The sequence below is a fragment of the Triturus cristatus genome, chromosome 5_2 (assembly GCF_964204655.1).
Source record: "Triturus cristatus chromosome 5_2, aTriCri1.1, whole genome shotgun sequence".
Lineage (NCBI taxonomy): Eukaryota > Metazoa > Chordata > Amphibia > Caudata > Salamandridae > Triturus > Triturus cristatus.
This window is the reverse complement of record NC_140588.1, coordinates 846,959,168-846,975,902: the sequence shown is the minus strand read 5'-3', so window position 1 is coordinate 846,975,902 and position 16,735 is coordinate 846,959,168.

The window sequence follows — 16,735 nt, the reverse complement described above, 5'->3', positions numbered from 1 at the left end:
GAAAAAATGAACATCAGGAGACAACAGCAAATAACTCCATATCCAATTATAATGAGAAGCTAGTGTCTGTGAACAGTGGAGCACAGCCAGACTATGAAGGCATGCCACCTCTTGTTCACTGTGAAAGAAAGAGTATTGGTGCACCCAAGGCTAAATAACATACGCCAATGCTGAAGGTGTCCCCACACTCAGAGACCTGTGAGTACTTTATAAACCCTAAAGAAATACATTGTGATCCCTTGGGAATCACAAAACTTTACACAATCGACATGTTTGGAATGTGTGAATGTGCCACTTTTGGAACAGAACACACATGTGCCTGGATAACAGAAGTCACACAAGGAGGTGCACACAAAGCTACTTTTACACAGTCATTGTATGAGCTGCCAGCCTAATGCAAATAAGCCACTGTTAAGAAGATATGTGATATCAGGAAGTACATATACATGGCACCACGGTGGTCTGGATGACTTGACACCCGTAAGTTGGTATCAGCAATAACCGAGGACTAACCCAAATGCAACCACACTGTGGGAACATGTATATGTATAATCTCTAATCAATTTCATTACAGAACTGTGCCAGCGTGTTAAATGTGCCAGCGTGTACCCTAAAAGGTGGGTTCTTGTGCACTTCCTTGGTAGACATCTGTCATGCAGGCACATTATTGTCCTTCACAACAAAATATCAAAGTCAAGCATATAAACTATTGGGACATGTTGAAAAGTGTAGTCAGTGCCAAGGTACAAGACATCTTGACTAACAACTTGAATCATGCCACCTGTCACATGGCCATCCATACCATGATGACACAGTTGGCAACACATCTGACCCACTACCTGTCATGTGGAGTGGCACACATGTCCAGACACAGGACAATGCATTGGCTAATGACCCTGCAATTGTGTCGGAATAAGGAGCACCTGCACTGAGGAGACACCCTCATGGGAACCAATAATGTCCACACAGATGTCATCACACACAGACCAAACTACATAGCATCTGGAGCACACACCGATGCCAAAAATGGATGAGCAGTAAACATGTCTTAACTTTTGACACATGCTGCAAAGCACAAACATTACCCCCTGCACAACATGCCTGGGTCACTGCACGTTGAGTGTCTGTCCAGACAATTATCAAACACAGGTCAGACCTGGCAAGGAGACATAAGGTTTGGACATGTAGGCCTTGCCTGCACCAAACCCCCTACCTGAGACAATGTGATTGAGACAGAGCAAGTACTTACACCTCTTAATCTGGGATTAACAAAATGTGCATCAAGAACTCCTAAATGTACTCTACATCACCTCATGAGGCTGGGCACACATATTTGTGACAAACAACCATAAACAGATAGTTGTACATAGACACACAGGCACTGCCCAGTGTGAGGATGCACAAGCCTAATGGGGTCACCATGGACAGTGGAGACATGTAGCACACTGTACGTAAATACAAATGAGGCCATAGAACAATGCCACAGAGGCCAACCTATGCTGAACACACAGTGAATGGGCACAGTGTTTGATGCCACACATGATTCCTAGGAAAAGGTGTCTCAGGGGACTGGAGTGGGTACACTACTCCATGGTCCTGGAATAATCTGACTGTAACAGGAGCAAAGGTCCCGGCACTATGCATATCTCCCACTCATGCACATCATGTCTGAGGCCACTACATTGGTCATGCATGCTGCAAGTCTCTTTATTTGAAACAACACAATCCTATGTTGAGACTCAGGACAGTGCCAACAATTATGGACCCCCAAATGAGTGAACAGGAAAGGGCACAGGCAAGGTAACAACACATGTCACAGACCACCCCCACCCATGATGCTGAAAGCAGTGTGCACCTTGATTAACTTGCAGCCTAGATGACCATGTGCAATAGTGATTACACACAGACCAGGGAACACATGTCAAGGAGGGTAAGGGAGGAAGAACAGCACCAGTTGACTTGGGTGAACAGGCTATGCACTGCACATATAAACCCTGGCACTGTATCCAGGCAATGAGCACTTCCAAAAGCTGGTGACACACAACAAACAGACATGTACCTACCCCCTTCCTGCTGCTGTCTCTCCTGTAACCGCCTATCCATCTCAGGGAAGACCACCGTCAGGACACGCTTCATTTGGTGGGTCAGGCCCCGGTACCCGCTGAGGGGGCGTGGTGGTGAGTCCTCCAGCAGGACCCGGGCGATCCTCCTGGTCCAGCACCGGATGTCCTGCCAGCGTTTCCTCACTTGGGGCAGGCGCCGACTGCGACCCTCCACCGTATTCACTGCCCTGACGGCCCTCTTCCAAATTCTCGCCTTCTCGTAGGCGGTTACCTGTGAGGATGACAAAGTGAGACTACAACACTACACCTGCTCCATGTCACAGAGACACACAGTTTAACATCATTGATTTGTTGAACAGGGCATAGTATGCTGCCAACTAATAGCACCGTTGTCATAGGGACATTCGACTCTGTGTAAGTGGCATTGAAAGTACACAGGTGGAATGAGGGGTTCGACACACTCCCTGATCATGGCACACACTGTGCATCACAAGCAACACAAGGCTGATGGACAGCACCTCCAAGCAGTCACATGCCCCAGACCACTGACGCAACCTCAGCAGAGTACACAGACACACATAGGCACAGATCTTTCACCTGCCATTGGCAACAGCAGATACAAACTTCACTCTGCACATGTGCCACCTTCCTGGGGGGTGTCACAGGCGTGGGGCTAGCCCAGCAAGTCAGACACACAGCACGGCTTCCTTCTCACATCAGATGGGTAGAGCATATGCCTTCTCCATGCATCTGTGGTGCAACACTCCACATAGACACTCACCCACATGACAAGGAACATTCACACACATCAATGTCCAGGGGCGTACACATCATTTGGACACTCTCACCACAGCTCCACTCAACTCACACACATCTGTGGGTACAGTCACCTGTCACACCAGGGGGACCACAGAATCACATCAGGATTATAGAACAAAAATTCCCAAAAGAATTAGCCAGGCTAAATATGCCATGCACCATGCAGTGATTGTCACAGTAAGCACAATGCAAGTGAGGAGTGCAGACATGAACTACATCATGCTCTGCATGGGAGACATAAGGCATTCCCCCCCTGGGACCCACTCTCAACAACATTGCATGTCTCTCACACCTGGACACAATGCCAGAAGTTACAGTCACAAAAAAGGGGCACAGTCAAAGCTAGTGGAGTCAGCACTCACTTGCTCCCCTGGTCTCCCATACTGGCTGGGGTACTGTGGGAGGATGACATCCAGCAACGCCTCATTCTCCTCCTGGGTGAATGGCTGGGCCCTCTCCACAGACCTGGACATGTTGACAGAGGAAGCAATGACAGCAGCAGTGGTGTCCAATGACGTGTTGTGCAGGCAAGTGCCCTCTCATGGGTTCTGGCTGACTTATATCTGCCTTGCTGACCTATTTCATTTACAGGAGTACAGAGTGATTGGTCAGACTCATTTGCATCCTACGTTTCCTCCAATCCGTTTAAACATACACCAGTGACAGCATTAGCATCTTTCAAATTTGCAGCAGCATGTCAAGTCAACAACCACTTTGCAACAATGTATAATCTGGCCAACTGCTTTTTCCAGCCCACATGATGAAAAATTTTGATCTTGAAACTCGGTATCCATGACAACCAGCATGCATTGAGGCCCTAATACTTGTCCCTTATGTGTCCCCATTGTAATTTTGAAATCCCCACACAGGTACGGTGCGTTTCACACGTACCCCTAGGGCACCACTACTATAGTGATACGGCCCGTACATGCGTGTGTACTAGTCGTATCCCTATAGTAGTGTTGGTGTAGGTGTACGCCATAGTGATACGGCCCGTACACGCGTGTGTATGGGTCGTATCCCTATAGTAGTGTTGGTGTACGCCATAGTGATACGGCCTATAAATGCGCGTGTATGGGTCGTATCCCTATAGTAGTGTTGGCGTAGGTGTATGCCATAGTGATACGGCCCATACACGCCCGTGTACGGGTCGTATCCCTATAGTAGTGTTGGCGTAGGTGTACGCCATAGTGGTAAGGCCCGTACACGTGCGTGTACGGGTCGTATCACTATGGCGTACACCTACGCCAACACTACTATAGGAATAGGACCAGTGTGTCGACATACGTGTACGACCAGTGTGTACACCTAGGTGTACACACTGGTCGTACACGTACATGTACTACCGTAGTACATGTACGTCTACACACTGGTCGTACTCGTACATGTGTACGGTCCGTACACACACCGTACTCCTGCCCAAACCCAATATAGTGATACAACCGTACACACGCCCTCAGAGCGTGTGTACGGTGCGTTTCACAGCTTACACTGGTGATAGGAGGCGCACACGAAAGGAATGGAGGTGTCAGACTCGCACAAGGCTGTACATCAAGTCATTGTCAGTGCAGTCCTTCATGTGCAGGGCCTAGGTGTGGCAGGCAGTGATGTGGCACATGTCTCCTCATGTTTTTGCACAATAGATGTGTGGTGACCTGTGTACACATGTCATGTGTGATGGGGCACTATGTTTTACACTTCCCCTTCACACTTTCACATGTCTGCATGTTGTACAAAAGTGTCAAGCACTGCATCACTGGTATGGCACAGTCCCCAACACCCACATCTGTCCCCTGATGCAAGGTACATGGATGAATACACCTGACATCTAACTACCATCGTGCCACTATGTGACTATGTCATGTGTGAGCTTGCTGTTGGTGTTCCAACAACTGCATCTGATGTTGCTGCATCCAACATGTGTCTGTGTGTAGATGGGCATGGCACACAATTACGCACACCATGCCACATGTGGAATCCCACGTAACATGTGTCTGTATGCATCAAACATGGTATTTCGACCTGAGGACATATCTGCGTTGTCTCAATGTCTGTGTTATCAGTTTTGACATGTACCCCTTCATGGCAATGTGTGTGATCTGTACTTTTTTAATGACATGTGACCTGTGCGTCTAGCTTGCCGCAAGTTGTCTGAATGAGATTACATCCTTCTAATGCAGATATGTAGATGTATGTCACTCCTGTAATGTGTCTGGCTGTTCACTTGCACTGTGCCACAGCTAGTTTCATGGCATGTCATGTCGACCTTGACAATCAACGTTTGGAGCTGGCTCTTAGTAGGAGTATCACCTGGCTGGCATACGTGTCCTGGATGTATTGCACAGACCAGACTCTGTATTTAGCAGATATGTATTAGCTGTTGAACATGTGCTCAGTTCATTGCCATTGGTGTTGTAATGTACTCAATCTTCGTTATTCCTTCCAAATTTCTGCATGGCACCGCCTCTCCCCCTGTTGAAGATTGTATTAATCTCTTAGCATGAGCTGAAAGCCATTTTGTACTTGCCAGCCATTTTAGTTAGCTATGTGCTGGACATTTGCTGTTTCCCTCTCCCAGAGTCTTGTACATGCTCAGATGGGCCTAGCTAGTAGAATGCACATGTTCCTAGTATAGAACTGTCAGGCTGTTCTAACTGATGTCAGCAACTTATTACTCCTCCTACTTGTTGACTGTGCAGTTTCTGCATGACCATCTATGTGCATAACTCTTCTCATGTGTACTTGTACTGCCTTTTTTCAGCCCCTGTGTGGGTATATAATGCCCCTGTTCTCTGTACTCCTTAGAAATGTCTCTTACAGTGATTTGAGAATTCTGTATGACACATTTTTTCCCTCTTTAATGGTTAAATAAAAAGATGTCTTTTATATTACAGCTTCTGTGCCAATCTCTTCTTTGTTGGTTTAAAAGGACCAGGTGTATCAGTGAAGTCCCAGATTAGGTTTTGATTTCTATACCCCGACCAATGCCAGACTTGGGTGCCATGAGGGAACGTGACTGCATATGCCGTTACAGATTCACCCAACAGTTAATTGAGAACCTGACAAACAGGCTGGCACCACACCTCCAACCGTGACACAGTTATCTGACTGCGCTGACCCCCAAGATGAAGGTGATGGCAGCCCTACATTTTTGTGCCACCGGTATGTTTCAATTCACCATAGCTGATGTGGGTGGCATGTCCCAGACCATGTTCAGCTGTGTCCTGCATGATGTTTTAGAAGCCATGTTGGAGCACCTGGATGAATTCATCCATTTTCCAACTCGTGAGCAGTTGACAGGTAACAAGGGTGAGTTCTATGCCCTGGGAGGGATGCCCCATGTAATTCGGTCCATTGATGGAACACATGTGGCTTTGGTACCACCCCAGGCACAGGAGGTAGCCTATCGAAACCGAAAACATTATCACTCCATTAATGCCCTTGTGGTGTGTCTTGCTAACATGCTGATTTCCCATGTCTGTGCACGTTTTCCAGGGTCAGCACACGATGCCTACATCATGAGGCGTAGCAGAGTGCCAGAAATGATGCTGTGGCCGCACAAGGAACGAGCATGTCTTGTTGGTGGGTATACTCTGTTTGTCCTGTATTTAGCGGTATCTTTGTACGTTACGGCAAATCTTGACCCACTTCTTTACATGATGTTTCCATGTAGGGGACTCTGGCTATCCCAACATGCCATGGCTGGTGACGCCTCTCCGCAACCCCAGAACAGCTGCAGATCACCGTTACACCAACGCCCATGGGCAGACCAGGCGAGTGATTGAGAGGACGTTTGGCCTCCTGAAGAGCCGATTCCGGTGCCTCCACAAGACAGGCGGGTCCCTCCCATATGCACCGGTGAAGGTCTGCAAAATCTTCCTCGTGTGCTGCATGCTGCACAACATGGCAGTGGAGAAAGCTGTGGCACTCATACTGGATCAAGATGATCAGGACCATCCACCCGTGGACGACGAAGGGCTTGGCAATGGGGCTAGTGATGTGGAGGATGTGGTTCCGCAAGAGGACATCCGGAGTCGGCTCATACGCGACTTCTTTGCTTAGTGGTGAGTACCAGTGTCTGTGTGTGCACGCATTGGTCCCCATGTGGCATGTGTTGCGATGTGTGTGTCCATTTGCATGTATGGCACGTGAGTCAGAGGTGTGTGTGGATGTGTCACTGGAGTGATGGTGCCAGTGATGAGTGTATTTCCCCAGTCATAATTGTGACCTAGCATGTTGTCATCCTTACATGTGTCGAGTACATGCACATGCAAGTGGCTGTGCTTTTTGTGGCTGACTTCTTGTGTGTCTCTCATCCCCAGGTACTTGCGCATGCCGTCTGCTGGTTGCATTGTTGTGGCACTGCTATTCCTCATGGACACGTCATCGTGTGCTGACTCAGCGTTACACACACGGACAAGTTTGGAAGTCTCCTTAGGGTAAGGGATGCATCAGGGGTGTATTGGGTGTGGCAGTTGTTTACGATGTGTGCACACTGCCCCTGTCGATGTTTGTTCCTCTGCAGACATGTCGCATCACCATGGGACACATGACATGCAGCTGGGTACACCTGAATAGATGTTCAGACTTGTTGACAGTCATCTGTGATGGGATTGTGGATTGTGATGATGGCATCAATGTGTGTTACACTGCCCGCGGACACATACGGTTTGCATTGGCTTGACATGGTGTGGGACTTCCACATCAGAGGAAGTCTATGGTGTATGGCAGCCTCTCCGTGAGCAGCAGGGGGTGTTTAGCTGTTAGCCGACACTTGTGTGCCAGTTCCATGGCTATCACGCATTTGTGCTGCAGAAGGGGGGTTCCAGTGTTGCACCCACATGTTACTCCACATGACCTGTTCATGTGTACTCCGAGTTGCCTCTGCATTCCCGAATACATGAATAATAAAGGTGTCCCTATGCCTCCAAGGTGCCTCTTCTCAGTCAATGCTGGTGTGTTGCCACGGTGCATCCGGCATGTCTGGCATGGTTTTCCATGATAGTGGCTATGTGTTTATGTGTAGAGTAGCAAGATGCAAGCTGATTGTGTGGGATTAGACTGTGTATTGTGCATGATGTCCATGACTGTGTGGGTATTGTGACATGTGCCATCCCCATGCATCCAACGTTGGCCAGGCCACCATTCTCTGCATCCACCTGACTCAAGCTTGCAGGACATGGTTCGGCAACCTGTCCACACATACCTGGGTGCCCCACAGGACACTCCACATGATCCCTGACCTCTGCGCATGGCTGTCGCTGTACTCAATATGTCTGTCGGCACGGTTGTGCGGCCACCCCCTCAGCTGGTTGGGCCCATCACGGGTGTGTATGGTGCTCCATGTCTGTCTTGCCTAATACAATGTGACCCATGTGTGTCCTGTGCCAGACTCAGGCCCCAGGGTGTGGATGGTTGAAGTCAAATGAGAACTCAGGCATGGTTAGACTTTACAAGACACATGTAAGGTAATAATGCAAAATGTAGGCATCTTCGCTTTATGGTGTAACTTTTTATTTTGGTTGGGGTACGTGGGGGGGTATGACATGAGGGGCTTTCCGGGTGTGTGGAATCCAAAGTTCACTAGGGGAGTTGGTGTCCTTGCCATTGGAAATCCTCAGAGTCCATGCCACAGTCTTTGTCAACATTGGTCAGACAGTGACCAGCAAGTCCATGTGGTAGAGAATGTCTTTTGCTGCTGTGCTGCTGTTGGTCCAGTGGGCCAGGTGCCAGGCCAGGTGTCCTGGGAGATGGTGCTGTTGCGCTGACCCTCACGGTCTTTTCCGTGGATGACCCGCCCTCCTGCGGGGACCCTCAGAAGCAGGCCGTGACGATGTTTGGGATGCTCCGTCGGATGTCTCCTCCTCCTCCTCATCCCTCCCTGTGGGTGGTGATGTTCTACGCCTGGTGGCACAGGGAGGGTTGCCCATGTTGTCGGCTATCCGACGGAGTGTACTGTGAATTCCCGTGAACACCGTCACAAGATCAGCCTGTCTGTCCTCCAACCGCCCTTGGTGTCGCAGTAGACAGGCATGTTGCTCCGCATGTTGCTGGGCCTGCTGGGTCTTCATCTCCTCGAGGATGGACACAACCTGGGCCATGCCCGTGGTGTCCTGCCGGTATGTGTCCAGGATGTTTCTGACATGGGAATATACTGGTTCCGCAGCCAACTGGTCAGGCTCGCGCCTCCGCCGTCCTCCACTCCCACCACCCCTGCCCACTTGCACCTGGCCTGCCCTTGTGGGCACATCGGGTCTCCGGGACCCCTGAGGGTGGCATTGGCGTTGTCGCCTGCCTCCTCCTGGGTGCCCGGTACACCGTGTCCCTCCTGGCCAGCCTGGCTGCATTGTGGTGGTGGGGCAGGGATCCTGGGTGTCTCCTGGGATGTGGCAGGAGTGGGGGTGGTGGTTGGCCCAGTTGTACCTGACGCAGGTGCTGCAGGTGGTTGGACAGCAGAGGGGCCAGGTTGGTCGGGGTCGGGTTCGTCCACAGAGTGGTGAGAGTCGTCGCTGCCGGTGGGTCCGTCATCCCGCCGAGCCGGGTCCTGTGAGTCTTCCCCCCCAGTGTTGGGGGGTGATCCACGACGTTGACCTGTGTGTGGGAGAGACAATGTTAATTTTGTTCCATGCAACATCCATGTTTCATTCGTTTCTAAGTTGGCACATTTCCTCTGGGAATTTGGATATGTCTTGCATTCCACTCACAGTGCACTTGTGCATGGGTATGTCCCTTGGCCACAGCTTTTGCAATTTTACCTATGTGTGGCGCAGTCTTACTTGCTGCGTCAATTGTGACTGCAGTCAGCAGTGGAGTGAGCAGGTGTGGCAAGCCATGCATTGGCGCCTTCCGTGTTGCACTGTACGTGGGCACATGGAGTTGTTCCACACACTTAGATAATGCAGGTAGCTGGCGTTGTGCTCGCGCACAGGTTGAGACATGGCCCTGTGTTTTGCCATGGAGAAGAGGGGGGGTTCAGGCACTGGCCACCCTTGTCTACATGCACGCAGTCCACCTGCTGACGAGCAGACATTCCCACACCCCCCAAGGCTGAATTGGGCTCCCTGTGTGTCCCTTTCTCACTCCCTCTCTGTCCCCTCTCCCTCCCTCTGTGTGTCAGCCTCCTCCCTCTGTCCGTCTCCCTGTGTCTCCCTCCCTCTCTCTCCCCCTCTCCCTCCCTCTGTGTGTCACCCTCTGTCACCTCAGCCCAGCTTCCTAGGCACACACTTTTTGCAGATCTTTGAATGGCCCTTGGCTTGTTCATGTGAGTTTGTTTCTGATCTCCAGGCACCCATTGGGTGTGGTGTCTGTGTCTGCGCTGCTGCTGTGGTGGTGTGTGCTGCCACTCTTTCACAGTGTTGGCTGTTCATTAGCTGCTGTCATGTGCAAAAACGTGCCGTCACCCCCATGTGTTAATGCAAGGTGTCCGCCATTTGCTGGCAAGTCTTTCCTGTGTGGGGACACACTGTTTGTCTGGCTGTGACCTAGGCCATATGGGCAGGGGGCATTGTTGTCTGCTTCTGAGTTGCACTATGTGATTTTTGTGGCCCACACTCCCGCCATCCGGCTTACCGTGTCTTGTGTTTGTTATTTTCTGTGGCCTGTGACTTTGCATTGTCCAGCTGGGTGCATGGGGCATGGTGGCGCCAGTGGCATGTGCGTGTTCATGGAGTGTGGTTGAGTCATGCGATAGCTTGGGGTGGTTGCGTGCCTGTTTGTGAGTTTGGTTGTGGATGACGTTCCCCATGTGAGGTGAGTTGTTTGTGTACTCACCCGGGTCTCGGAGTCCTTCTAATCCGTCCACTGACACCACCGGCAGTATGGCCATCACCCTCTCCTCCATGTGTACGGGTCTGCGGGGCGGCCCTCCTCCAGTGACGTTGGCCTGGTTGTGGTCGTCGGTCATTTTGGCTCGGACCCTCCTCCGCAGATCGTACCACCTGGCTTGGCATTCATGCCTGGTCCTTCTGGTGGCTGCAACAGCATTCACAGCATCGACAATCCTCTGCCACATGGCTGTTTTTTTGGACATGCAGGTCTGTCTGACCAATGTTCCAAAGAGGTGTGGCTCGACTCTGAGGATTTCGTCGACAAGCACCTCCAACTCTCGGCTAGTGAACTTTGGATTCTTGTTAGTGGGCATGGTGAGGGGTGTGGGTGTGGATGGTTGGGGGGGGTGTGTGGATGGTTGTGGGTGTGTGGGTGTGGTTGTGCAGGTGTGTGTGTGAATGTGATGAGGGGGTGTTTGTGTAGGTGTGTGTGTGAAGGTGTGCAAGTGTAAGGTGTAGTAAAGGTTCAAGTATGGTGCTGTAGGTTGTCTGTGGGGTCTGGCAGCAGTGAGTCTGTTGCAAAGGCTCATGGTTTGTGTCTGTGGGCCCTTTTTATTGGTCCATTGGTGGGTGTGGATGTGTTTGAAGTTTGGGTGGGTGTGTTATAAGGAGTGGTTGTGTTTTGGGCCTCTGTTTGGGATTTTGGCAGTTGCAGGTCAGTGAATGTGTTGTTTTTGTGCTTGTTGGACATGTTTTGTGGCTTTGTGCCATTCGAATGGTGTATTCTTGTGTTGTTTTGCTTTGTCCTGGTTGTGTACGTGCGTTTTTAGCGTGTGTACGGTGTGTACTTCGGGAATTTTGTTGTACAGTGCTGTCCTTGTGTCTGGCTTGGTACGACTCGTACATGCGCGATGTTGTGTGAAGGTGCTGGTGTTGGGGCCTGGGGTGCGCTCTGTACTTAGAATGTTGGGGTGGGGGTACGCTCCATACGTACGCGGGTGAGGGTACGTGTCCTACATACATGGTTGGGGTGGGGGTACGGTCCGTACATACACTGTTGGGGTGGGGGTACGCTCCATACATACACGGTTGGGGTGGGGGTACGGTCCTTACATACATGGTTGGGGTGGGGGTACGGTCCGTACATACACTGTTGGGGTGGGGGTACGGTCCGTACATACACGGTTGGGGTGCGCTCCATACATACGCGGGTGAGGTTACGGGTCGTACATACACGGTTGGGGTGGGGGTACGGTCCGTACATACACAGTTGGGGTGGGGGTACGGTCCGTACATACACGGTTGGGGTGGGGGTACGGTCCATACATACACGGTTGGGGTGGGGGTGCGCTCCATACGTACGCGGGTGAGGGTATGGGTCGTACATACACTGTTGGGGTGGGGGTATGCTCCATACGTATGCGGGTGAGGGTACGGGTCGTACATACACGGTTGGGGTGGGGGTACGGTCCGTACATACATGGTTGGGGTGGGGGTATGCTCCATGCATACGTGGGTGAGGGTACATGTCGTACATGCACGGTTGGGGTAGGGGTACGGTCCGTACATACACGGTTGGTGTGGGGGTGAGCTCAATACGTACGCGGGTGAGGGTACGGGTTGTACATACACGGTTGGGGCGGGGGTACGCTCCATACATACGCGGGTGAGGGTACGGGTCGTACATACACGGTTGGGGTGGGGGTACGGTCCGTACATACACGGTTGGGGTGGGGGTATGCTCCATGCATACGCGGGTGAGGGTACGTGTCGTACATACACGGTTGGGGTGGGGGTATGGTCCGTACATACACGGTTGGGGTGGGGGTGCGCTCCATACGTACGCGGGTGAGGGTACGGATCATACATACACGGTTGGGGTGGGGGTACGGTCCGTACATACACGGTTGGGGTGGGGGTACGCTCCATGCATACGCGGGTGAGGGTATGTGTCGTACATACACGGTTGGGGTGGGGGTACGGTCCGTACATACACTGTTGGGGTGGGGGTACGCTCCATACATACACGGTTGGGGTGGGGGTACGGTCCTTACATACATGGTTGGGGTGGGGGTACGGTCCGTACATACACTGTTGGGGTGGGGGTACGGTCCGTACATACACGGTTGGGGTGCGCTCCATACATACGCGGGTGAGGTTACGGGTCGTACATACACGGTTGGGGTGGGGGTACGGTCCGTACATACACAGTTGGGGTGGGGGTACGGTCCGTACATACACGGTTGGGGTGGGGGTACGGTCCATACATACACGGTTGGGGTGGGGGTGCGCTCCATACGTACGCGGGTGAGGGTATGGGTCGTACATACACTGTTGGGGTGGGGGTATGCTCCATACGTATGCGGGTGAGGGTACGGGTCGTACATACACGGTTGGGGTGGGGGTACGGTCCGTACATACATGGTTGGGGTGGGGGTATGCTCCATGCATACGTGGGTGAGGGTACATGTCGTACATGCACGGTTGGGGTAGGGGTACGGTCCGTACATACACGGTTGGTGTGGGGGTGAGCTCAATACGTACGCGGGTGAGGGTACGGGTTGTACATACACGGTTGGGGCGGGGGTACGCTCCATACATACGCGGGTGAGGGTACGGGTCGTACATACACGGTTGGGGTGGGGGTACGGTCCGTACATACACGGTTGGGGTGGGGGTATGCTCCATGCATACGCGGGTGAGGGTACGTGTCGTACATACACGGTTGGGGTGGGGGTATGGTCCGTACATACACGGTTGGGGTGGGGGTGCGCTCCATACGTACGCGGGTGAGGGTACGGATCATACATACACGGTTGGGGTGGGGGTACGGTCCGTACATACACGGTTGGGGTGGGGGTACGCTCCATGCATACGCGGGTGAGGGTATGTGTCGTACATACACGGTTGGGGTGGGGGTATGGTCCGTACATACACTGTTGGGGTGGGGGTACGCTCCATACATACGCGGGTGAGGGTACGGGTCGTACATACACGGTTGGGGTGGGGGTACAGTCCTTACATACATGGTTGGGGTGGGGGTACGGTCCGTACATACACTGTTGGGGTGGGGGTACGGTCCGTACATACACGGTTGGGGTGCGCTCCATACATACGCGGGTGAGGTTACGGGTCGTACATACACGGTTGGGGTGGGGGTACGGTCCGTACATACACGGTTGGGGTGGGGGTACGGTCCGTACATACACGGTTGGGGTGGGGGTACGGTCCATACATACACGGTTGGGGTGGGGGTGCACTCCATACGTACGCGGGTGAGGGTATGGGTCGTACATACACTGTTGGGGTGGGGGTACGCTCCATACGTATGCGGGTGAGGGTACGGGTCGTACATACACGGTTGGGGTGGGGGTACGGTCTGTACATACATGGTTGGGGTGGGGGTATGCTCCATGCATACGTGGGTGAGGGTACATGTCGTACATACACGGTTGGGGTAGGGGTACGGTCCGTACATACACGGTTGGGGTGGGGTTGTTCTCCATACGTACGCGGGTGAGGGTACGGGTTGTACATACACGGTTGGGGCGGGGGTACGCTCCATACATACGCGGGTGAGGGTACGGGTCGTACATACACGGTTGGGGTGGGGGTACGGTCCGTACATACACGGTTGGGGTGGGGGTACGCTCCATGCATACGCGGGTGAGGGTACGTGTCGTACATACACGGTTGGGGTGGGGGTACGGTCCGTACATACATGGTTGGGGTGGGGGTGCGCTCCATACGTACGCGGGTGAGGGTACGGGTCATACATACACGGTTGGGGTGGGGGTACGGTCCGTACATACACGGTTGGGGTGGGGGTACGCTCCATGCATAAGCGGGTGAGGGTATGTGTCGTACATACACGGTTGGGGTGGGGGTACGGTCCGTACATACACAGTTGGGGTGGGGGTGCGCTCCATACGTACGCGGGTGAGGGTACGGGTCGTACATACACGGTTGGGGTCAGGGTACGCTCCATACATTCACGGGTGGGGGTACGTCTCGTACATACACGGGTGTACATACACGGGTGGGGATTCGACTCGTACATAGGAGGGCTGGGGGGAGTGTTGGGCGCGTATGCGGGCACATGTCTCCATGGTTGCTATGGGAGTTCGGTGCGGACGGTGTTTTTTCCATACGGTTGTACCATCGGACGCACGGGATGGATCGTACATTTGTACGGTAAATCGTCCGAGGACGTGTCGGACACATTTTCCGACCCGAGGACGTGTAGGGAATAATTCCCAATGCGATTCGTATGGACTTTTTCCCATGCGAATCGTAGTTGGCAGTTTGTACGGCACTTGTACGATTCATACGGTAAAAAGACCGGATACGAGTCATACGGGGAATTTTTTTACAGGATCGTACTCGGCACCAAAGTGTGACACCATTCAGAAGTCACTGTTCAGGTTGGACCAGGACCTAGTTGCAGACTGTGATGGAGGCAACCATACAGGTCATCCTGGGCAAATATTTTGAGTTTGGACAGTGTCACATTTTTGGACCTGAAAACCCAGACAATCAAGCCTGGAAGCTTCACCCGACAAAGTACTCTCAAAGTGAACATATTTCCTGCAAGGTTCCACTGAAACTCTGCAAGTCTTGAAAATCCAAGAAGTCAACATTTTCAAACCTTCTGGAGGACTTCTCTCCCAGCACCTCAGGGGCAATACTTAAGGACCTTTACTCATTCTAGCAGAGTTAAGCAGCTGGGTCCAGTTCAGGTTCATTTGTAAATGGTGTATTAGTCACTTCAGGAAAAATTACTCTGCACTATGTTGTGCCACTGTAGCCTCAGTGGAGTTCAGCCAATGGATGTGTAGTCTAGATCTCAGTCCTGGGTACAAGCAGAAGCAGGTTCACCTGCTCAGGTCTCCACATGTGTCATGGACATCAGGACCAGTCCTCTTCCATTCCACATATCCAGGGGTGGTCAGCTAGAACAGCGATGTGTCACTTCTCAGTGCGCTCTCTGTGCGACATGATGGATGCGTCATATTTACTGTATGATGCATCATGTCGCAAAGAATCACAAATACATCAGTATTACTGACGTATTTGTCTGCACAAAACTGATGCATTGCTGGAGTTGTGTCGGAAGAGTGACGCAACTCCAGCAATGCAGGGGGAGGGCTATGAATATAGCACTGTGTCCCCCTTACGCCTGTATGAAGCAGGCACAAGGATTTGACGCAATACCGTCCTAGAAGTGGCGCACTAAAATCTTATAGATTTCAATGCGCCACTTCTACGAGGCTAGGATGCGGGGGAACACCCACCCTGCATACATTATACCTGACCAGCAGCGGTCCATGGAGGGAGTTCCGTGGGGCGGAAAGGCGGGGCGGGGGAGGGGCAGGGTGGGGGGTACTAAACACCGGAACATGGATAATTGGAGGTAAGTAAACAATTAAATAAATAAAACTAATTTCGTAGCGCGCCCTGCATTGCAAAATGCAGTGCAGCGCGTGCTACGAAATTCATTTTATTTATTTAATTGTTTTCTTACCTCCAATTATCCATGTTCCGGTGTTTAGAACCCCCCACCCTGCCCCTCCCCTCCCCCGCCCCGCCTTTCCGCCCCACAGAACTCCCTCCACGGACCGCTGCTGTACCTGACACAGGTACAAAGTGACGCATATGCCTAGATGTGTTATTTTGTAAATAGGGCGCAACATGCACATTTTTTACGTCACCGGTGCGTCACAAAAAGTGGGATTTTAGCGAACCATGTGGATCTCTGTGCACAATATTAACAGAAGATTGTCGAAGTCACATTTTTTTAGAGGCTGGTGATTACTTGTTTCTGTGCCCTCATGATATAATTTCAAAAACAGATCTGAATACATCGTTTTGGAGCACGTACGTATCGTCACTAAAAGTAGTGTTACAGGTTGACATTTGTAGTTTATTTTTTTGTTTTACAAAAACACTGCATGTTTCCGTTTTTGTTTAACGTGTGCAGCTGTTTGTATCCGCACGTTTATAAGAAAAAGACTTGTATGATGAACATCTGCGGTCAGGAATTAAAAAAAATGGTGTGTTAACAAATTGGGATAAAACCAACACCAC